The following is a 24,530-nucleotide window of genomic DNA, read 5'->3' as shown; positions in this document are numbered from 1 at the left end:
TAATGAAACAAAAGCAACCTTGACAAACACAAATAACATTAGTGATGGAAATATTAACCAGTGGGTATGGAGCATTTGCTGCTTGCAAGCACGAGACTAATTATTTTTTACTCATTCCCTCAATTAATACTTTTAATATCTCTTTAATGTGAGGATAACTCATAGTAGAATCTAAGCCAAATGTTTATATGCATACAATTTATTAAGCAAGGAAGTGCTTCCAATTCACTGACAAGGGGAAATGATAGGTAGAAAGTAGGACAGACAGGAAAGATCAAGATACCAGCAAATGTTAATTTTAGGCAAAGTCAATCTGAGTCTGCAAGGCAGCGAGCAATGGCATACTCACTCCCTTAGGCAATTCTGTGTACAGTGGCTCCAGTCTTTGGGAAAGAGTGGCAGTTGTACAGAGAAGTACAGAGAAGTTTTCAGATGGGCATATAGAAATGGTAAAAGGATCTGAGGGAACTGGAGCATAGCCAACCATGCCTGTGTTATGGACTGAATTATGCCCCCTCGTCAATAGACCTGGTGTCCTTACATTGAGAGGAAAAGACACCAGGAGTATTCACGCAGGGGGAAGGCTATGTGAGGACACAGCCAGAAGGCAGCTGTCTGACAGCCAGAAAGTCCTCAGGAGGAAGTAACCTTACCACACCTTGATCTTGTATTTCCTGACACCAGAACTGTGAGAAAATAAATTTATCTTGTTTAAGCCATCCAGCCTCAAGTAGTCAATTATGGCAGCCCTAACAGATAAGATCAGTTACCATAAGCTAGAGATAGGTACTATTATTGTAATTGATTTATACTTGAAAAAAATTGATGCCTAGATTTTATCCAAGTTATTTGATAAACACACAAGAAAGGAGATAAAGTATGTGTTTTGCATCTCTTGATTATTTTAGTGAGACGCTGGAATAGAGCAAGATATTTGTTGTTAAAGGACTCAAAGAAGTTTTTGAGATTATAAATGAAAATAATTTGCAGTAAGAGAATTTATGAAAACTATATCTGAATGTAAATATTGCACTTATTTAAATCTTCAACCCACAATTTTATTTCAAAACAAAAATATAAATGTTTTTAAGTGGTGAGGAATTTCTACTTTCAGAATGACAACATATTAACTACAGCAATCCATATTAACTTAAAGTCATGTTTATAAATAGTTTGGTTCATCAATACACATTTTGATTGTATTTTGAATTTTAGTATTTATAAGTACTGTTACAGGTATCATCCAATATTTTGAGCATTGTCATCTGCAATATTGATTTTTCGTAAATGCTGATAGAGTGGAAACAGTAATCGTAACAAGGGTACTTGGAGAGAGGAGCATGCCGCAAAGATGACTCATGTCATGAACGATGGCCACAAGGAAGGACGGCACGATTACCTTCAAGAAGAAGGCCGCTCCTCCTTAGCCACCTGTCTCACCTACACGGATGTGAGACATGGGAAGCTGTTTCCTACAGGGTCATTTTAAGGCGCACTGCAGGGAATATAGTGAGTTCGCCCTAGGTGGTCAATGTCAGCGACGGAGTAATCAAAATCCCAATCATGGTTGAATGAAAAAAAGTAGCTCTAAGAGAAGGAAACCTCTGATCCAGGTGGCAGGATACCTAGAGAAATTTAAAGAAATGGAAAGGAGAGGAGAGGAAAGAAAAGGAGAGAAAAGGAAAGAAATGGGGGAGGAAGGGATAGAGGAAGAAAGGATGTAAAATTCAAACATTCTATACCATAATTTTTTTAGTAGAACCTTGTTTTTATGTGTATCTTTGCTTAAAATCATAATATCAAGAAGCCAGTCATATGCTACAGTTAGTGTGTTTTGTGGCAAAAATTTCATTCTTAAAAAAAATCATTAAAATCATGTAACTTTTTAATAACGTTTTTTGGCAAAATGTCAATAACTGAGCAGTCAGTATGTGAAATAAACCTGTAATTAAAATTCAATTCAGTTTATGTATTTCTTCAATATCACATTTTCAACAAAAGTTATTTTAAGCATTTGAGGCATTATCTATTAATATATTAGTGCTGATACTTCTACCCTTCTGTTTTGTAACTTCTTTTATTTTTCTTTTACATTACCAGGACATATTACATTTGCATCCTCTTACATGAATTAAATGTTATAGCTGCTTAACTTTGATTAAAAAAATTAATGGATTACTGCCCACTGAAGAGCATTCTCTTGGGAAAAAGTTCTAGGGTAAAATTTTATGTTAAGTTTCTAAAAATGCCATCCACTTTTCCTCTATCAGTGTAATAACACTCTGGTTGTCTGGGATTCCAATTCGTGTAGCAGTTTTCCCCTACAGAAATTCTGTCTTGGCTCTCAAACTCCAACCTAATGAAATCTCTCCCAGGAAGTATAATCCCAGTTTGTATTGATCTCCGCATAGTATGAACTCTCCAGAAACTTTGATCCAACCTTAAACTTACGATTTTCTGGTTCTTCCTCAATTTTTAAACATGTTGTTATTTTAATCTCTGTACATGTTAAAAAGAACATCTATTTATTTATCACATTCTAGAAGTTTTTCTTTAAAAACAAAAATGATTAATTTTTTTTTTTTTTTGTAAAGTGTAAAGCAGAAAGGGAAGAAAGAAGGAAAAGAAAGCCAATATCAGGGAGAGGAAATGAAGGAAGAGATGAAAGAAGGAATGAAAGAAGGAGTGATGGACAAAAGCCAGAGGAAGGGTGGGAGAGAGGGGGGAGGGGGGAGGGAGGGTAGAAACATATCCTAGAGTGGAAGGGAGAGATGAGAAAAGAGAAGGATAGAAAAGATGTTAGTAAATATGTTTTTTTCTTTTTTTTACTAACATCATTAGAATTTTGATTGGCTAGATATTTTAATGGATTTATTTCTAATCTATTCCCTTATTATATATGATGAACCTGGAGGACAATTATAACTTGCTGTGATTTTATAGATCAGGTAATCATTACCAAAATATGTGTTCTTTTTATATTCTCCTTTCTCTCTAGAAAATTTTTTTCTGTTTTTTTCTTCCATGACACAATCTTTTTTTCTTCAAATGAAGTAAAAACAATTCCCACATCACATTACTAAACCATAACTTCAGTTATTTATCTTGTACTTCAGATTATGATTACAGCCTGGTAGCCACATATTTGCATGAATTGCACTACTTCAGCAAAAGAAAATCCTTATAAGAAAATGAGGTTTTTTCGGATTTATGAGAATTTGTTGACAACCAGTGATTTTTCTATTTCTATTGAAGAAATTTTCTATATATAATAATGTCATAAAAGTAAGAATGAAAACGGTGAAGTGTTAGCAAGCAGTGACGTGTGCGTCAAGAATAAAAGTAGAAGATGATGCCTTTGCCTTCAGTCTCTATGTAAGGGTTGGCCACAAATATGCCAATATTATCACTTCCAACCCTATTTTCTTCTCTACCTCATTCTGTCCTAAGGACACTATGAACGGCATAGGAGCGGCTGAGCACTCACTGACACAATTTGCTGTAGTAGTTCGTTCACACTCAACTGCTTTCAGTTTTGCTTCTATTTAAAAGCAAACATATAAGAAAGTTATAGCTAATGGTCATCTTTCATCATACAGAGACACAATTCTCCAAGATGATAAAAACCAATATTATAAGATGATAAACCATGAAATAATACAAGGTGTGATTCATTTATATCATGCAAGACACTCTAATATCATTAAGAAAATATTTCCCAAATTTTAGTAATCCACACAGCACATTAATGATCTTTGACGAACATATATGTCAAACCCTTTGTATAATTAAGTCACTTTTTAAACTTAAACTGTTTATTTAAAACAAAACTTTGTATCACTGCCATAGGTCATTGCGGCGATTGTGCCATGAGAGGGGAAGGTGCAGAGAAGCTAAGGGAGATGGAGCCATCTTTCCCTCTTGCCTGGCTTTATATTTCTTCACCATTCATGTTTTTGTTATGTATTCTGTATTTGTTTCTCATGACCCCTCTCCTTCCATGCACATACACGGACACACACACACACCCTTGTAAACTCTGTGAAATCATGGAGTTTATTTGCCCATGAAGATAGGACAGTGTTGCATCTAGAGGATATTCAATAATATTGAAGGAGCCTGTGTGAGCAGTAATTTAAATAAAAAATATTTATTTCCTTTAATGTTAATAAGGCAATTAACATTTGTCTGTAATTCAATATTGTTAGGATAAAACTTCTCTTTCTCACTCCTATATTTTCTTTTTACATTAGCTTAAGCTCATGGTAGTTTAAGCCCAATTATTTTAACATGCATGGGTTTTCTCTGACACTTTATTCGTTCCATATCAGGTCAAGTTGTTTGACGTGCCTGATGAAATTTAGTAAGAATGAACTTGGCATGTTGGGATCATGTGGTAGTTCATATTTCTAAAAAGTGCTGCAACAATAAATATCTCTCCCAGTTTTGCAATTTTTACAACCGTACATTCATCAAGAGCAGTCTGTTTTCCCTCTCCTTGCATCTTGTCTCAGTCTATGACAATTTTAATTTAAAAAAAGGGTGTAAATACCATTCTGGAACTTCAAAGCAAGCCTAGTACTTTCTATTATCGTGCACTGGAGGAAGCAAGCCCCCAGTTAAGGAGTGTGTCACACTGGGACAAAAACAAAACTAGATGCACAGAGAGGCTATACAGGGACAGAGAGTCCGATGTCCAGCTCCTACTGCTGCAGTCGTCCCAGCTAGGATTCAGGCATATTAGGGAAGTTATAGTGCTTGGATGTTAGAGTTCCAGCAGATGTCATTTGGATCCGAGACAATTCTTCTTTATTGAGCTCCGTCCCAATTGAAGATTTGTGGACAAATAAGTGAATGTTGTTTTAAGGCACTAAATGGGATGATTTGTTATGCAGCAACAGGTAACTCAAGTAGCTCAACTCCAAAAATATTTCCTTAGTTCTATTTGCACACGAGAAACAAGCATTCTGTTCTTTTTCAAGAAGAAAGTCTGACTGTTCGTTGGAGTGTTGGGAGAATTCTGCCCTGTTGTAGTACTGCCCTGATAGGGAAGGTTATCATGATGAACTCACGGGTGCATTTAGCAAGCCCATTTCTTCCCACTGAGCTCCCTTCTCTAGTTAGCCTTTAATGGTAATAGAGGTGATATTTTGGCCTCTATTTGTTCTTCTCCTGTTTTTGTTTTTTCACATTTTGAAATGTGAGTTAGGAAGAAATGTGATAATTACTGGCCTATCTCAACACCCACCTCACCCCGTATTGAGGAACATACGATCTTGTCACCTGGCTTCTTCAGCCTCTGTTCCTCATCTATAAAATAATGGAGCAAGTTCCAAGATTCCACAGACATTTCACCTTGAAAATATACCATATTAAATACATGTCCTTTTAAACAAAAGTATGTATTCTTGGGAATGGTAGTGTAAACTAGCCTGTATTAGTGTGCTAGGGCAGCTGTAGCAAAATACCACAGACTGAGAGGCTTAAACCACAGGTACTTATTTTCTTAATGGTTCTGGAGGCTGGAAGTCCAGTATCAAGATGTTAGTGGGTTTGGTCTCTCCTGAGGCTGTTCCCTTGGTTTTCAGGTAGTCATCTCCTAGCTGTGTGCTCACATAGCCTTTCCTCAGTGTATGGCCATTTGCTGTGTCTCTTTCTCTTTTTATAAGGATACCAGCCATATTGGATTAGAACTCCACCTTAATGGCCTCATTTTAACTTTATCATCTCTTTAAATAAAATATCTCCAAATACCTCCAAAATATGGTTACATTCTGGGCTACTAGGGATGAAGAGTTTAATTTATGAGTTTGGGGAAGTGGGGAGGACACAGTTCAGTCTATAACACAGTCCAATGTGGATTTCTTGTAACACAAGCTCTATAGAGATGTATCCCACATTAGAGAGCATGTTAGAAAACACAAAATATGGAATTGTCAAATCACACATAAAGTTCCTATCATTTTACTGATATTCAAAAGGCAAGGGTGATCTAAAGCATGTAGAAAAACAGAGAAATCTGGGACTGCCAGTGAAATTCTGCTGGTCTGCTCTTTTAGCATTGGGTTACAGTCTGGTTTAGTTTTAATTTGTAAGTGCAATTGTTAGCACAAAGGAGACTCTTTTCTTTACAAAACACCCTATGGGTAAAATTGCAGTATTTCCAGAATCTCTCATCTGGCTTTCGTGCATCTCCATATCAACAGGTGTTTCCAAAGGTGGAGAGAAGTAGTCTGTCTCCATATCAACAGGTAATTAGATGGGCAAGCGAGGGCTTGTCTGGACCGGTGAGGTTGGGGGAGTATTCGCTTGCTTCTGCGGCAGCAGGAGAGAGAGGTGCGGAATGACTGCTTGTAAGCAATAATCGGGGTTTAAACTTTTTTCTCCCTTTGACTGATTTCGGTTTCCGCTAGGTATTCTGCCCTGGGATTTCCCCTCCCCAGAGTTACACACCTCCATTACTATACATTAGTTCTAGAAGCATTATGATATTCTTTAGCTAGAAATGCCAACATAATTCCATAAATTGAAGATTCATTTTTAATAAGTAATGTAGTTCAACCAGGTCTATCCCATTAAAGGAATTCTGTAGATAAGAACTCCTTCTGCTGGCAAGTGTAATTAAAGTGGTTGCCATGTGGTCTTGTTAACAAGTTTACAAGGGATTTAAATAGGTCATTTTTTTTCTTTTTTCCTGGGTATAAAAGGCTTACATCTTGGGATGTAGGCCTGCTTGCAACCCATTCTTTCTCATCTTCAAATTCCTGTGAGTTATGCTGCAGGTCAGAGATGTTTCTACAAGCCTTTCATGTAGTTACTGATCTCCCCAGGCTACACTGATTTCTCTGAAGCCTTCATTATTGGATTGCCCATCTTTACTGTTTTTACAAAGAATTGTTTTTAAAGGTGACTCAAGCCCTTTCAACTTTGTATTCCAGCATCAGTATCCACACTCATGCGTTGATTATTTGGCACTGGTCTAGCACTATCACTTGCTCTGCTACGTCTTCCAGTATTACACAGACTCCTCAGGTCAGAAGAAAATAAGACCACCTAAGAAAAGCAATATTGTTTCACAAGAGAGAAAGGCACCATTCATTGGGTGAAAGAATTTACAACATGGTGCATTAACCCATGTTGTTCCAAAGTGTCCCAGAGACACTGTTTATTGGCTGTCATTGGCTAAGGATGCATGTTAGCTCTCAGACATGGGAAAACAAGCACCTGGGTAGCTTGTCAGCCATACAGGTGTATATTTAGGTGAATATTCAAAAGACAAAAGCATTGTCAACTCTGTTACTCACTGAAGAGAGCTGTAAAAGGACATAATTATATGTACATATGCATATGTAAGTAGACATTATTATGAATATTTTTAAACATTTTTTCTCTAACTTGATAGACCCTGAGAACATTTCTTTTTGGGTAAATTACAAACCTACCATTACAGAGCATTTAGATGCCATTATCACCCATAGTTACAAACCAACATAACTGATGTTAAAATAGTTAATGAGAATAATTGGTAAATAAAGCTAGGGGAAAGATAAGTACTGGCATATCTCATTTTATTGTGCCCTGCTTTGTGGCGATTAGCAGATATTGCATTCTTACAGACTTAAGATTTGTGGCAACACTGTATATGATGGGTCTTGGGCAGTATTTTTTCCAAGAGCATTTGCTCACTTCATGTCTCTGTGTCACATTTTGGTAATTCTATACTATTTCAAACATTTTATTATTACATATTTGTTATAGAGATCTTTACAAAACACCCTATGGGTAAAATTTCAGTATTTCCAGAATCTCTCACCTGGCTTTCATGCATCTGCATATCAACAGGTGTTTACAAGGGGTGGAGAGAGGTAGTCCCAGTGGTTATGAGCCACTGGAAGCTCATATGATAGCATTTTTTAAACAATGAAGTATTTTTTAATTCAGGCATGTACCTTGTTACATTAAACGTAATGCTATTGCAAACATAATAGGTAATGCCACAGGATAGTGTAGATATAATTTTATATGCACTGTGAAACTAAAACGTTCATTTGACTCATCTGATTGTGATATTGGCTTTATTGCAGTGGTCTAGAATTGAACGTGCAATATTTCCAAGGCATGCCTGTATTAGTAACTGAGTAAACCAATGGCTGATTTAAAATAAAAGAAAGATACACAATTTTATTAATAATTCATATATTGCAAGCTGAAGTAAGGAAGGAGTGCACACAATATGGATAAGAATCATTCACCAAACAGGCAGGTGTTCCCTAGGCCTAGGCACATACCATGGGCTAGATAAACTGAATATGCCTAATATATATCCTCCCACAGATCACAATATAATGGGAAAGAGAGAAAATATCACCAGAAAATATCAACAATATTTCATTAGAGTTACACAAACTATAATAAAAGAATTTATAAAATCAAAGCATATACTGGGTGATGTAAAATTTAATATGTTACCACGTCATGATACTCTATTTTAAAATAGTTACGATTCAATTAGCTACAGGAAAAGCCTGTAGAAAAGAGACTTCAAGAAGATGAAAGTGTGGAAACCAGGTATCAAAGATACTTAAGGTGCTCTATGAGTACTCCCTGTGAGTTTTACAGTGATTGAAACTTGAGATTTCATGGCCATTGCATGGGAAACAAGGTGGCTATGGATATAGCACACATCACCAGGAGGTTGGTTTTATAGAAGACAGTAAGTTCTGTAGCGTTGGGAGGATAACTTCCATAACAGCAGGTTGGTAGGTTATTACTGAATTGACAGATAAATATAAATGGTAATGGAAAGGCAAGATTTTAGGTGTTTGGAAAAACGCCAAATCTATTCAATATATTAATAGGAAACTTGAGATTTTTCTAAAGCTGTTGACAAAACATCACAAAATAATCCAAACATCTCCCCTTTCTTGAATGCTCACCACATGCCATGTTCTAAACACACATTAAATTCATAGAATAAACTTCTTAGTGAAGAATTATTCCCATTTCTGCAGGTGAGGAAATGGGGGCACAAAGATGTTTAACTTTTGAGTGGCCTAGTTTCATGATCTGTAAAATTAGGCATTGATACAAAAGGGTTGTTTGACTGCTGACATGCTACTTTAAGCAAAAACTATACAGTAAAATGATCAGGTATAACTTGTGAAAGGGAAGGAGTTGAATCCCTTAAAATTCTGGATTAATACCTAAGAAAGTTATCAACCACGAAGAAAAGAGCCAACAAAACATAAGAAAAATCACAGCAAATAATTTAATTTGGCAGTTACTTCATAAGATGCTCAAATATTTTTTCTGCAGAAATAGTGGCTGAGATTAAAAAAAGGCTAGCTTCTAAGATTTTTGAAAGAAATATAACATAGTGGGTAGGTGCAATAAAGGAATCACAAAAGTGGTGTTGAAGTGTCTCAGGAGAGCATAAGATTTGTAGTGCTGAGATAAAAATAACAAAGAGTTGACTGAAGAATGTGTTAACACTTGGTCCAGACAACTAAGAATGAATAAGAAGAAGGAACGCCAAGAACAAAATTAAGATCCTTCCCTTTGGGGTTTTCATTGCTACCACCCTGTGGTCCTTTAGAATAATTAAACATTTTTACAGAAGGAAATTCAGGAAGTTGCTAACTCTCTAGCCTTAGTTTATCTGACCGAAATTCTCTAAAAGCAGCAGGCCCCACCCTGATATGAATGGAGGAGAAAAGACACACGAAGGAGATGCTGAAGCTCAGAAAAATGCGTTACTTGGTTCATGAACAAATGACAACAGGATAGGATTCGAACTTAGTGATTCAAATTTAGTCTTTACTTTTGCATGTCTTCCCTCTTTATTTGCATGCCAATATTTCCTACACAGGATAATAAAACATTTTAGATTTTTTTCTCTTGGTAGTATCTGAATTCATAAAGCTAAAACTGCAAGAGTTTGATGACTTGATTGTCTCATCATGCCAAAATTCCCTTGGGTAAGAAAACTTCAGTTTTCCTGCCCATCCAGTTAAAACAAAAATCACATCACTAGAAAAAAAAATGGTGTCTAAAAATTTCTTCTTAGTTTGAAAACATGAATTCTTTATTTCTCCATTTTCTACTCTGAGATAGTAAAATGCACTGGCCTACATATCAGTTCGTATACAGACAGTTAACATTTCATTGACACCTGCAAGCCGGAACATCAGTTCAGTTACATTAACTCTATGAAGAATGAGTGGAAAATCAGTGACAAACTAATATCTAAATTACATGACAACTGAGCCCATAGAAAGGAAAATATATGAATTTCGCTGCCCCAAGTGAATGCAATTCTGTTTATTATCTTTCATACCAACTGTCAGTGGCCTATGATGCGGAACAGTTTAGATTATTGCTGACATTTGGAGAAATAAGTGAATTTGAATGAACTTGAACAAGTTAAGCAACATGGCCACTTGAAATTGCTCAGCACAAATTGTTTGCTGTTGACAGATACTACAAATACTGTAGAAAATTTTGTTAGTGCCTGTCTCTTAGTTTAGATTTCTCTGGAGGATTAGACTAGCTTATATGACTTTGACGTAAAAGTACTGAGTATAATATATTAGCATTCTTAATGTAGCTTAAATATAGAGAAAAATATCCATTGGTGTGCATGAAATTTCCTATTGGGTAAAGCTGAGTTAAACTGATATTTCTCACTGGGTACTCTGTATTCTGTATGTTGGTTCATTATTTAAAAATAAAAATATCATTTACACTAGAGAAAATGTTAAGAAACACTTTTTAGAGAACTGCTAATTAAGGTTGGGAATACAATTATTTTTGCAAAATGAGTACATATCTAAATATAACTGTTCTATGTTCTAATATGTGTGTGTGTGTGTTTGTTTCTTTAGCATCGGAAAATATCTTTGACTGAGTTATTCCTGTTGTCTAAGGAGCATCAGGTTTGTCAAAACATCAGGCCTTCCAAATATTGTATAAACCCTGTATTGGCTGATTTCTAATTTTAGATTCCTTATCAATTAAGTTGATCTTCACTTTTGGTCTAAAGAATTTGTGAGATAATAAACCTTTGAAGTTTTAAGGTACTAAATTTGTGGTAAATTGTTATACAGCAATACTAAACGAATTCAGCTTGATTCAAATTAGGAGCTATTGTGAATAAAGCTATATTTAATATTTTTGGTTTTTACTGAATATATGGGTCATGTCAGTTGGATAAATACCCATGAATGGACTTGCTTATTTGCAGGAATTTACAATATTTACCTTTAGTAGTTATAAACAAATGTGTTTCCAAAGTAGTTTTTCCAGTTGACACTCCCATGAATAATGGAAGAGAGATTCATATTTTTTCTTACACTTGCCAACACTTGATATTTTTAGCCAATCTAGTGGATTCACTGACATATTATGGTTATAATTTGTATTCACAGTAAGATTATGGAATTATGTAGGTAATCCAATGTATATATGCAAAAGTGACTTGGCGGATACTAATAAATCAGAAGCACAATCTTTGCATGCCACAAAACTGTGTCCATAGTTTTTTATTTTCTTATTTTAAGAGCATACTATAGTGAAGATTATGGGCAAAGCAAAAACCCAGGTCCAAATGAGTACTTTTAAAGAAGGAAAATTTAAAAAAAGAAAAAAATGATGGGTAATAACTTAAAAAAAATACTGAAGTAATAAAGTTTGTAAAACAGCCAACAACAGCATTACAAAGTTTTGTAACACACTAAAGAGCCTTTAGGATGCTGTTTTAATCATGTACATTGAAATTAAGATGTCATTATGCATAAGTGACTAGAACAAAACCTTATTAAAACATTATGCAAACTGGCACAGTACTAAATGCTGCAGTTGTAACTTGTACAATATGTATTATTGCTTATTTTACTGTTATAAGCTTCAGAGATCTCAAGATAAAGAGAAATTAAAAACCCTCCTGCAATAAGCAAGGTTTTTTTTCTGAAAATGTAATTTAGCAACTGACCACACCCTATTTTTAAAAAGAAAAAGAGATGGCAACAAATAGAAAAATGGCAAAGTATTTGGATATAAAATATACAGAAGGGAAAAATATTAATGTCCAATATTCCAAAAGATGATGAATCACAGTATAAAGGATGAATCAGGGAGAGATTAAACTGCAATGTGTTACTGTTTATTCTTTGGTTCAGTGTCATCTGTTTATTTATTTACTTGGTTTTTTTGCTGGATAATTTATATAAAAAAAACACTTTATATGTTCACACCTATCTCCATGCCTTGTAGCATGTTACTCTACTCTTATGGCTAATGAACCCCAAATTCTCTGCTTGTGATAATCAGTGGAATCAGGTGGGTTGATATAATCACTCTGACAAATCTAAATCTTATCAATTCTCTTGCAAAGATTTACATAGTAAGATTCCCAGAGAGATGCACTACCAATCATTAACAATAGTAGAAATAGAGACAAAGGGAAAACAAGTCATGATAACAACTATTTATCAAATAAAGGGTATAGCTCACATTTATCTAGTACTAGGATGTGCTAGGCATTATTCTAAGCAATGTGGTATGTTTTTATTTAATTCTCCGAAGAACCATATAAAGGAAGTACCATTTTTATCCCTCTCCACATTATTGATGAGCAAACTGAAGTCACATAATTTGCTGAAGGTCACAGAACTGAGATATAGTGGAGTCAGGCTGACTGAATAAGTGACCATGCTCTCAACCACTTGGCTTTCTTACTTCTGAATTAATTTTCTACTGATTTATTACATCTACTGTGATACCCTGAATAATGTTGTAAATAAATAGTTTGAGCCTACACTTGCTCCCTTACTTTCTAATGTATTCTTAAAATAACCTCCCTTAAAAGGCAGAGATTCTCAGAGTAATATATGGACTCCACTTCAGGTTAAACATAAATAAAAAAACAAAGAAATCCTCCAAGATCAATGAGTAGTTTATTTAATAATTTGCATTGACAGTTTAAAAATTATATAAAAGTTATATAAATTATAAGCTCCTTATGCTTATAGAACATGTAGAATTTAAAAGCAAAATTGACTAACTATAAACCAAGAATGACTGCATTAACTGTCCCATGTTTGTTAGCCCACCCCTAGCTACGCTATTTGCCATGTGACTTTTTAGTCCTCTCAAAGAAGAGACTTGTTCTGACAGTAGAATATGACAAAAGTAACAGTGTCACAGTTCTGAATACAGGCTTGAAGGTGACTCACGTATTTCCACTTAGTAGCTCTTGCATCTTGTCATTCGACAAGAACCTGTTCTAGCCTGGTGGACAGATACAGAGAAACATGGAACTGAATAAAGTTGCCGCAGCCAAAAGACAGTCGAGCTACAAATGTTTGAGCAGCCAGTAGCAGACTCTGTAGAGAGAGCAGGCCTAGCTCAAAGAGAAGTAACTCAACTAAACCACAAATCTGTAGAAACATGACTTAAACAAATGCATATTGTTTTATTCCTCCTTATTTTGATGATGAGGGTTAATTTTGTAACATTGTCATGACAATGTACAAGTGATACAGAAATCCATAACTAGATTTGGAGTGCTGCCATAGAAATAAAGCCTAAAATACAGGGCTTCATCGACCAGGCAGCGAGTGAACAGAAGCTGGGGAAAGGACAGAGAAATTTAGGAAGCTGAACACTGGCCAACTATGTTACCTACCTGTGAAACAACTAGTAATTTATGCCAGTAGTAACTTAGGAAATAGAAACTTTACCAAATAAATATAACTTACGGTGATGTGATATTTGAAAATAAATTATCAATGTTGTGTTTAAGAGAAAAATTTAAACTTAGTTTTGGCTCCATATTTATCTGTTTGTGGATTTTGATTCAAACAACACTAATGTAAAAAAAGATAATTAAAATAAATATGAACAAAATGCATTAATGTTTTTAACAGTTTGTTTAGTAGAAAACCCAACCCTAATTTTTATGAAAAGTACCAGTGTAGAATGCCAAATGCCAAATTTAGAGAGGTTTTATTGGGCAATCTATAATACTCTTGTGTCTTGTTTGACATTTAACTGTTCTAGGATTGTTCTTATTTGTAATACATGGCTAGCCATTCTAATTATTGCTGAATTCTGAAAAAGAACTATTTTTTTTCAGCGAACATTTATCATTGATCAGTTGTGCAATATTGATTACTGTGAGAAGATAATTACAAAGATAGGATCATTTTAGCGTGATAATATTAAACTCATGTATTTGGAAAAGATCCTTCTGTCTGAAAGGCCAAAGTAGAATGTGCCATCTGATGACTCACAAATCATATCACTCTTGTCCATTCAACCTACAAAAACTTCTACTCCAACCTTGTTATCATTTGATTGTCAATTTGCTTGAACACAATCATTTACCAAAACAAATTCAAATTATCAAAACAAATGTTGGCTTCACCATCACTGTACTGTGATAGACTGACTAATTGACAGGAATAATTACTCCCCCACCGTGTCCTATGCTTCATAAATTCTCAGTCACTCCCACAGAGGCTGAGAATAACCTTTGGCTTTGAGGTTGACCTTCTAACTAGCTTTGGACAAAGGGATGTTAACAGATTGACAAACAGCATTTTAAAAGAGGCTTTTAACATGGGACTCGTCCTGTCATGCTTTTGCATTGCATTCATCAGCAGATGCCCTTTCATCTTGGGGCCCAGAATGAACACAGGTGGGAAAAAGCTGCTCTAGCTGACCTACAGACACGGGAGAAATACACGCTTAATTTTGAATGCCACTGAATTATTGTGGAATTATCCTTTATTATACACCAATCACTTGTTAATATAATAGTAAGCCAGACAACCCAGAATAGACTAAAATTAATTGTTGTAGTTTGTCATCAAAATGAAAAGCTTGAATTGAAAATTGTTAAGAGTGTAGGAGGCACCTGCAAGCGTATGTTTAGAGATTCTTGGTGACGGTGGGCGAGTACAGTTTACAAACATCAGGGTGAGTTTGCAGACCTAAGTTCATCTGAACATATGTTTGGACTTTACACCTTGAAAAAGCTTATAAAACTTAGTGCTAGTGTTGGAAAAAGAGTATTGCACTGAACTGGATGGGTGAATGGCTGGATGGATGGATCAGTGATACTAAGGAAGTGGTGTGGATATATTTTTATCTTAGCCAGAGAACCATATAAAGATGAATAATTCACTGTAAGGTATACAAAGTGAATGATGCTAATACACTGATAAGAAATATTTAGACTCTATATCTTACCTGTCACCTTTAGGTCCTCCCAAAACCTCTCCACAAGTTATTCCCTTTCCCTAGGATTCAGTTAATTAAATAAAATGCGGGGTTTTTTTTCATGTTTCCATTTATTTTACAGAGTTTATAGAGTGGCCTGTGCCACCTTGTGTAGAGCTTAGTTTTATGTCATATGTTCTAAACTCTTCAACTTCTATCTTTTCCCTTTTCATGCAATTCAGAAGCTAAATCATACTTTTGGAAATTGGCAGTGCTTAGGAAACATGGAGTGACTTAAGTTTTACTGAATTGAATCAAATTGAATTGGATTAAATGGAAAATATTTTGGAACAGTCACTACACTAATATGGCTACAGTAGGGGACTGACATTGGATAGGAATATAAAAGGGAACTGGAATTAGAGAAGGTTGAATGCTAAATTAAATACTTTGCTATTTTATCATAGGGGCAATAAGACTTACCAAATATTTCCATAAGCCTGAGTATATAAGTTTAAAACAAAGAAGGAAAAAAATCAAAAGAACAAAAATGTTAGTAGATCTTGTTCAATAGAAAATGGCACAACCATTAACCTGTCAACAATATTCACCATTATTGGGAGAGTTAAGAGACTGGAAGAAGAATCATTAAATAGGAACTTACAGTAGCTGTTTAGATATAACTATTAGTATCATCAAGATTTCTGCATTAAAGAAATGTTATATTTAACACAGATAATTTGAATAGAGTAATAAGGAAGCTTATTACAAATATCTGGAAATGATCCAGAGAAAACAATAAGAAACAATGCAGAACCTTAGCAGCCAGTCACAATAGGAGAAGTAGTGATTAGCACATCAAGGCATGAGAGAATAGAGGGTCGTAGGATTTGTAGGGATTGAAACCTAAATAGAGAAATTATGGCAGGAATAAGCTATGACCTCCAAGGACATCATCAACCGTCAGCGACTTAACACTGCCTTGCCACCCATGATCCCTTACAGCCACCTATCATTTGCTGAGTCCAGCCAGAGGCAAAAGTGAAATGGAGCCTGCTGACACAGTGAACACTGGGCATTCCCCTGGGATCAGAGCAAGATGGAAAAGAGTAGAGGTTGGATCTAAAGGGACAACTGAAAAGTATCTGGTATGCCATTTTGAAACAAAATGTATTTTAGATGCAGGTAACATGAAATACCCAGTGGGCAGTGGAGAACTTTTTAATGTTACTGTTTTCTCTCAACCAAATTGCAGTAACTAACTTGCATGTTTCCCTTGAACGAGCATTGTCCCTAAAGACAAACAGTTAACCTTAAAAAATAAAAGAGTTATTTTACCAGCAAAATGTGTTTGTTCAAGAACAGCAGAGAGTACAATTTGGGACAAGTAAGCTATGGATAAATCACAGCATGCCTGGAAAATAAGGAAGGATTGATCTTTTGTAGAAGAAAGGATAGAATTGGGAGGACTTCTCTAAGCAAAAAGTCCATTGGAAGAATTTGGGAGTCCCATGTGTTGTGGCTTTCCATTGGTTGAGTCACTCATTGGCTGGGCTGTTGCTGGGTTGGGCAGAAACCTTCCCAACTTTACCTTACTGCTGTGTAGTAGACTTGCCAGAACAGTATGAGTTACAGGATACTTCTCTCTTCAGGTAGGATCTGTACCAGAGGAGGAGTTTGGACGTGGGAGCTCCCCTGTAGGTCTCTGAATACCATATCCATGAGGTTTCCCTTTATTAATTTTCACAAAATGAAACACCCCAAAATTTCTGAACTAGGAATTTCTTCAGTCAGGCCATCCTACTCAACCTCAGTTTTTGCGGCCACCAGTTCTGACTCTAAGATCTTGACCATAATTGGCAGCTTTTCAGCTGGCTTAGAAACTTCCTGTAGCCATCCCCTTCGTGCATCTGAAAACAGTGTCTTGTCTTGTTATTAATTTGGACTCTGCTCTATTATATCAAATATTATGTCAAATATTCATAAATGCCTCAGAAGAGGATTTGGTATTTAAAAAAACTCAGTAGAGTTGACAGGAAGAACTATTATCCTTAAATTATTGTGTTACTAGTTAACCAGTTTTTAGACTAAATATGTTCTTGCATTATCACATCCTTATTATAGAAAGAGTGAAAATTCTGCAAATAAATATGGTATTTTAACAGAGGGTCTGTGATTCCTCAGCTTAAGAAATGAAAACTTGAGGTAATCAGCAATCTTCTAGGGAAGGAGTGAAATTCCACTCTGTTCAAAATTTATAAGCAACTGAACTAAACACATAGGTTTTCTCTTTCCATAATCCATAATCTTACCATAATCTCTTACCATACATCATAATTTCCTTTGAGATGTAACTAGATCTAAAACTTGGAGTTCAACAGGTAAGGCATATCATTTGTGTTACACCTCTACATTCTCAGGGTATCAAAGGGCAATATGTTATAATTGATAGAAGTAAAGGATCTAGAGCTAGATGGACTTGATGACTAGAATGTCATCTCTTCCATTTGCCAGTTGGTTGACCTAGAAGAGGTGATTTGATCTCTCTTGTCCCCAGCATGTCATATGTAAAAACGAAGGACATGATAGTGATGACCTCATAATGGGTTAAATAATGCATGTAAAATGCCTAATACAGTGGCTGATTCATGGGTTTCAATCAACGTGGTCATAGGTGGCTGAAAAATGTGATGATGATAAATATCTCTTCTACCTTGAAAGTTTCCTTGTGTGAAACATATGTTTCTCTGCTGGGAAATATTGATGTAACATATGTGTAACCAAATCTTGATTTCATCCTCAGCTATCTAAGGAATATCAAAAGTATTATGATTAACCACATATATTTACTGCAAGTTTATTGCCTCTAAGTTGATAATTAACATATATAAACTATGCAATTCAAGAAAACATTCCTTTGTTTCTTTTTGTCCTTTGAAAAAAAGAGTTGCACTGAGGTATATTTTACATACCACCATATTCACCCACTTTGAGTGTATATACTCTGTAAATTCTTAGAAATTTTACAATCATGCAACCATGATGATACAGTGTTACAAGACCTCTATCATTTCAGAAAGTTCGTTCATGCCTTTTTTTCAGTCAATTCCCCCTCCCATCCTTGGCCCCTGAAAAAAATTGATCTGGTTTCTATAGTTGCTGATTTTCTAAAATTTTTTTATAAAAGAATCACACAAAATTTAGTCTTTTGTTTCTGAGTTCTCTCACTTTTTAGATTTATCTATGTGCATCAGATGTTTGTTTGTTTTTGTTGCTAACTAGTATTTCATTGTATGGATATGGGATATTTTTCAGCCTTTCACCAGTTTAGGGACATTTGAGTTTTTCTAGTTTTTGTTATTTCAAATAATGTATCATAAGAAATAATGAAATCTTGTCATTTGTGATAACGTAGATGGACCTAGAGTCTATTATGCTAAGTGAAGTAAGTCAGACAGAGAAAGACAAATGCCATAGGGTTCACATATTGAATCTAAAAAATAATATAAATGAATGAACAAATAAAACAGAAATATAATCATAAATAACAGAGAACAAATTGGTGGTTTCCATAGGGGAGAAGGATGGGGGAATCAGTGAAATAGGTGAAGGGGATAAAGAGGTACAAACCTCCAATTACAAAATAAATTTGTCACAGGGATGAAATGTACTGCATAGGGAATATAGTCAACAATATTTTAATAACTTTGGTGACAGATGATAATTATACTTACATGGTTAGCATTTTGTAGTGTATATAATTGTCAAATCATTATACTGTACACCTGAAACAATATAATAATGTATGTCAACTTAAATTTAAAAAAAACTGTATTACATTGTACATACTTTGAACAACAAAACAAATGAAGACAAAAACAAAGAATGCTGCTATGAGCAATCATACTCAGGTCTATGTGTGGACATAGGTTTTCATCTCTTTGGGACAGATGCCTAAGAATGAAATTGCTGGGTCATATGGTAAGTTCTGGTTTAACACTTAAAAAGCTGCCAAACTGCTTTAGAAAGTAATGGTACCATTTTATTTTTTATCAGCAATGTATAAATATTTCCATTTCCTCATCCTTGCCAATATTTATTATTTTAGTCTTGTTGCCGTTGGTAATTATAGGAGGCATGTAGTAGTAGGAAGAGGCGTTCATTGAGCTTTTAAATTTGCATTTACGTAATGACAAGTGATGCTAACATTTTATGTGCTTCTTTATCTTTTTTTATATTTTGTTTAGAAAAGTACCTATTCAAATCATTTGCCCATATTTTTAATTGAGTCATTTGTTGTAAGTTGTTCTTAATATATTCTGGGTGAAATTATTTTATCAGATATTTTTTGCAAATATTTTCTCTCAGTCTATGTGTAGCATTGTCATTTTAATAGTTCTTTTGAAAGAGAAATTCTGTTTTAATTTTGATAAAGTTCAATTTAGCAATTTTTCTTCTCTGTGTCTTCTGTGCAGTAGCTAAGAAATCTGTGCCTAATCAAGATGGATAAAAACTACTGTATGTTCTATAATTTTTATAATTCTAGCTCTTACAATTAAGCCTATTATTCATTTGGGATTAACTTTCGAATTTTTTGAATTGATGGAAAGTTAAGATTTAAATATACATATATGTGTGTGTATATATACATATATATATATATCCTTTATATAGGAACCATCTGTTGAAAACACTATCTTTTCTCTTTTGAATCACCTTGGCACTTTTAATGAAAATGAATTGATGTATACATGGAGATCTATTTCTGAGATTTATATTCTTTCTCATCTATCTTTATGTTTATCCTTATAAATTACTACTGTTATCATTCTGATAGTGATTCCTAGTTTGATTCCATTGTGTTCAGTGAACACACTATACATGATTTCAATTCTTTATTGAGGTTTACTTTATGATCTAGGATATGTCCCAAATTGTTATATTTTCCAGAGACATTGACAAGAATATGTATCCACTGTTGTTGGATGAATGGAATGTTCTATAAACATTGATTAGATCTTGGTGGAGGATGGTGTTGTTAAATTCCTATATCCCATGGTATTTTTGTCTAGTTGACATATCAGTTGTAAAGAACTGTACTAAGTCTTCTAACTATAACTGTGGAATTCTCTACTTCTTTCTTTTTACCTCACAAACTTTGCAACACTGTTGTGTGATGCAAACATTTTTAGGATTGCTGTGTCTTCTAGATGGATTGACCTTTTAGTATTATATAATATCTATCTCTATCTCATCATTTTCTTTGTACAAGTCTACTTTACCTGATCATGATGTCGCCACTCCTGCTTTCCTTTAATCAATGTTTGCACAATATATCTTTTCTCATACTTTTACTTTCCACCTGTCTATATTGTTATATTTAAAGTGAGTATCTTATAGACAGCAAGTGGTTGGGTCCTAGTTTTAAAAAACTCTCCAATCCTTATCCTCTAATGCGTGTATTTAGACAATGTATGTCTAACGTAATATCCCTAGATAGTTTCCTTCTCTCTTTTAGAGTGTTTTTATGTTTGCTTATATACAGTATGCAAGGTTTTTAGCTGCATTTAGTGAAAAAGTATGTCAATTCCATATTTCCAGAAAAACAAATCTCCACTGTCATTTTCTTTCATCCCAAAGACTTTCTTTAGTATTTATGTTAGTGCAGAGATATGAACAACAAATTACCTTTTTTCTAAAAAAAACCCCAAGAATATCGTTATTTCACTTTTATTTGTGATGAGTAATTTTGCTAGATTTAGAATTTTGTTGTTTTTTCTTTAATTACTTTTGAATATGTCATCCTAATGCTTTAAGTCCTCTACTGTTTTCAAATAAATGTTAGTTATTAATTATATCATTGATTTTCATGTATTGAAACGCTTTTCTCTTGTCTTTGTCAAAATTTTTTCTTTGTCGTTGAATCTCAGAAGATTATTATGATTTTGTTGATTATTGATCATAATGTACACATGATTTTGTGTTTACCCTATGAATAGTTTGTTGAGCTTCTAAGATATATAAATCCATATTTTATCTTATTTTTGGGTCTTTATTTCCTCAAACTTTTCAGCCACTAATCTAATCCTTTCTTTAGGGAAGTTTTTATGGATCTTCAATATCTATTGCTGTATATTTTAGCTGAATACTTTCTATTGATCTACTTTCAACTTAACTTTTATCCTTCATCTCAAATCTATTTTTGAGCCATTCTAATAAATTTTTTATTTTAGCTATTGTATCTCTTAATTAAATTCAATTGGTTCTTTCATTCTTATTTTTCTGTGAGGTTTCCTATTTATTGACTGTTGCAACATATTTTTCTTTAATTTTTGAATATATTTTATTAAATTATTGGAACAAATTTGTAATACCTAGTCTAAATATTTTTCTGGAATATTCAGCATCAATGTCCACTCAGAGTCAGTTGTTGTATTGTTTGCTTTGTTTTCTTCAGTATAGTTCATATTTCCCTTTTTTTTGCCTTATTTGTAAATTTTGATTGAAAGCTGGGCATTTTAGATAATTTATTGTAGCAGCTCTGGATTCTGTTATGTTTTTAAAATTTGTTGTTTTGATTTTTATATTGTTTTAGTATCTTATCTAGATTTAAACTGCAAAATCTGTCTCCTCTGAAGAGTGTTGTAGCCATTTATTTATCTGTTTTATCCCTACTTTTATTTTTTAACCCAGGTCACAAGGAATCTGCCCTGTTTGGACACAACTTAGTAGTCAGCCAATTATTTGGGCAGTGGTTGTACTCCAGTCATAAAGTTTCCAACCACCATTACCAACATGTTAATCAATTGGGGAATAGATCTGTAATTGCAACCAGTATTCAATTTTTCCCTTTTTTTTTTCATCTCAGTGCAATCTCATATTTTCCCATGCATGAATAACTTAATAGTCATCTATGTGTATATAGAGAACTTCTTATAGTCCTTTTTTGGCTTTGCAACTTTTAGATCTGTTAAATTTCTGTTTGGTCTGTTACCTTTCATGAACTGAACTACAACCTTGGGTTAAGAGAACTGTCTTTTTTTCTCTGTCCATTCTGATCGATGGCCACTTTCTGCTGGCAGTGCTCCCACCTCCCCTGCCAGATTGAATCCACCTGCTCTGCTCATAAGATGCTGGATTTACCCCTGATTCCAATCCTGTAGAGCTGTTTTTTGCTACCCATGCCAAGGAGATGCATGAAAGCAAGAAAAACTCATTTTTATCTAAAGTTCTGATAGTTTTTGAACAGTAAAATGTCTGTCAATTTATCTAATTTTGATCAACTTTTCAATTCAAGTTCCCTGAACTGGTTGCTATTTGGAAGTGTATTCAGTTTTATAATTGCTTTGTTCTGAAGGGAATTACTTCACTTATGCATGTCACCATTTCTAGACATTCAGTCTATTTTATTGTTGTTGCTATTTTCTTTAGGTGGTATTCATAGGCTCTGAAAACGTCTTTACAATATCAATTATTTGAGAAATTGCCTTCCAAGTTTTTCTCTGACACAGGCATGTCTGAACATATTGAAGAGGGAAATTCATGAATTTCCCTCTGCAATACAATAATGAAGAAATTTGTTTAAAATACATGAGACAATGAAACATATTTTTGTTTCCTCGCTATTTAAACGTGCTTATAAAACTATTTTAAGGTTGCTAGCCTCTATTTCCACATAAAAATTTCAGTTCCTGTACACTTTGAACTTGCCCATTTGCTATCTTTCTGGGTTTGCTACCTGATTGTATATTATCTACTTTGGATGAACTAATGTAAACAAATATCAGCCATGAAATATTTGTATCAAATGTTCCCTTTTTAGAAAAATATTCTGAGAATTCCCAGGTGTTGTTCTGATTTACTTCATATATTTTTCCGTTTTAGAGCAAATAGAATATTTCAATCCAAAATGATAAACAACTCTTCAAAATGTGACACCACAATATTGAAGATTATTTTGGATGCAAGATAGCACACCATAATATCCCTTATATATATAAGTTCTAGTTTAGAGAATAGGTATTATAGTAAAAGCTACAAAAACAGTATATGCTCATAGAATGAGTTTGGATAAACTCTTGGGCAGAGGAGATAGTTATGTTCAAAGAGGTCTCAGAGGCAGAAACATTTCCTAAGAGGCAAGCTAATCTCTAAACCCCTGAACAATGTGGTTGAGACCAAACTACAAACTACTTTTTCTTAGGGTTTGATCCTTACTTAGCCTTATCCTAGGCAGAATCCAGGGAAAGAGAGTAGGTTATCTTTTGAGATTCTATCCAACCACTTCTAGAAAAAGATGAGTAAGCTACGGTTGGATCATGGTAGGAAAAAGGTTCCTAGGAGAAAAACAGTGATTCCAGCTGGGGAGAGGTGAATTGAAAAAAAAAATTTCAAGCTTGTTAATTGAAATAGGTAAGCTACAGAGATTTAGTAAATCTGATGCCTTCCTCTATTTCCTGTCAGAAAAATCCATAAATGGAATTTCTGGAAACCAACTGTCAATATTATAAGATATACCTTACTCTGGCTCATGACGTATTAGACTGAATATGTGCTCATATTTAGAAACACCAATTCATCCATATTTCATATGGAATTGGTAACATTTAATGAGAGGCAAAGAATGTGTGGGGAAATGTCAGCTACCTTACAGGCCCACAGCAAAGAAAGGGTCACAGACACCTACACAAATATAATTTGATAGGAAGTGGCATCTAACTTTTCACTTTGAGAAAGAAAGATAATAAGCAGCAGGGAGAAATAAACAAACAGGCTTATCGTGATACCCTTTTCTGAGAACCAGCCCCTCACAGAAAAAGAATAGGGAATATACAATATTAAGCATCTCAAATAAAACTTTGTGTGTAAGAATATCTCGCCCATACTAGCATAATGTCACCACTTGGAAATGCATACATATTATAGAAAGAAATATTCCTTTAAAATGTAAACCGAGGTGAGATTAGATTAAAGATGGCAGCGTGAGAGGAGAGACAGAGGCTTCCTCCTAAAACTGGATACAATTAGAAAATATAGTTGGCCCAACTAAGCACATTTTGAAGAGAGCAACAGGAAAGAGGGTGGCATCAGACTGCACACATCTGCAGAAAAGAGCAGACTTCACCAACTGGGGTAACATACCAGAGCTGTGGCTCCACGGGATCCAAGCCCCTCCCCCTCCACAACTCACCAGCAGGAGGAAGACAAATGGAGCAGGGAGGGTGTGGAAGGCTTGGGACTGCTGAATACCTAGTTCTGGAGATCTGCTCTGGGAGCACAAACCTACATTTCATGGTGCTTTCATGAGA

This window comes from Manis javanica, chromosome 5 (genome assembly GCF_040802235.1).
Source record: "Manis javanica isolate MJ-LG chromosome 5, MJ_LKY, whole genome shotgun sequence".
Lineage (NCBI taxonomy): Eukaryota > Metazoa > Chordata > Mammalia > Pholidota > Manidae > Manis > Manis javanica.
Note: the sequence above shows the minus strand (reverse complement) of the source record.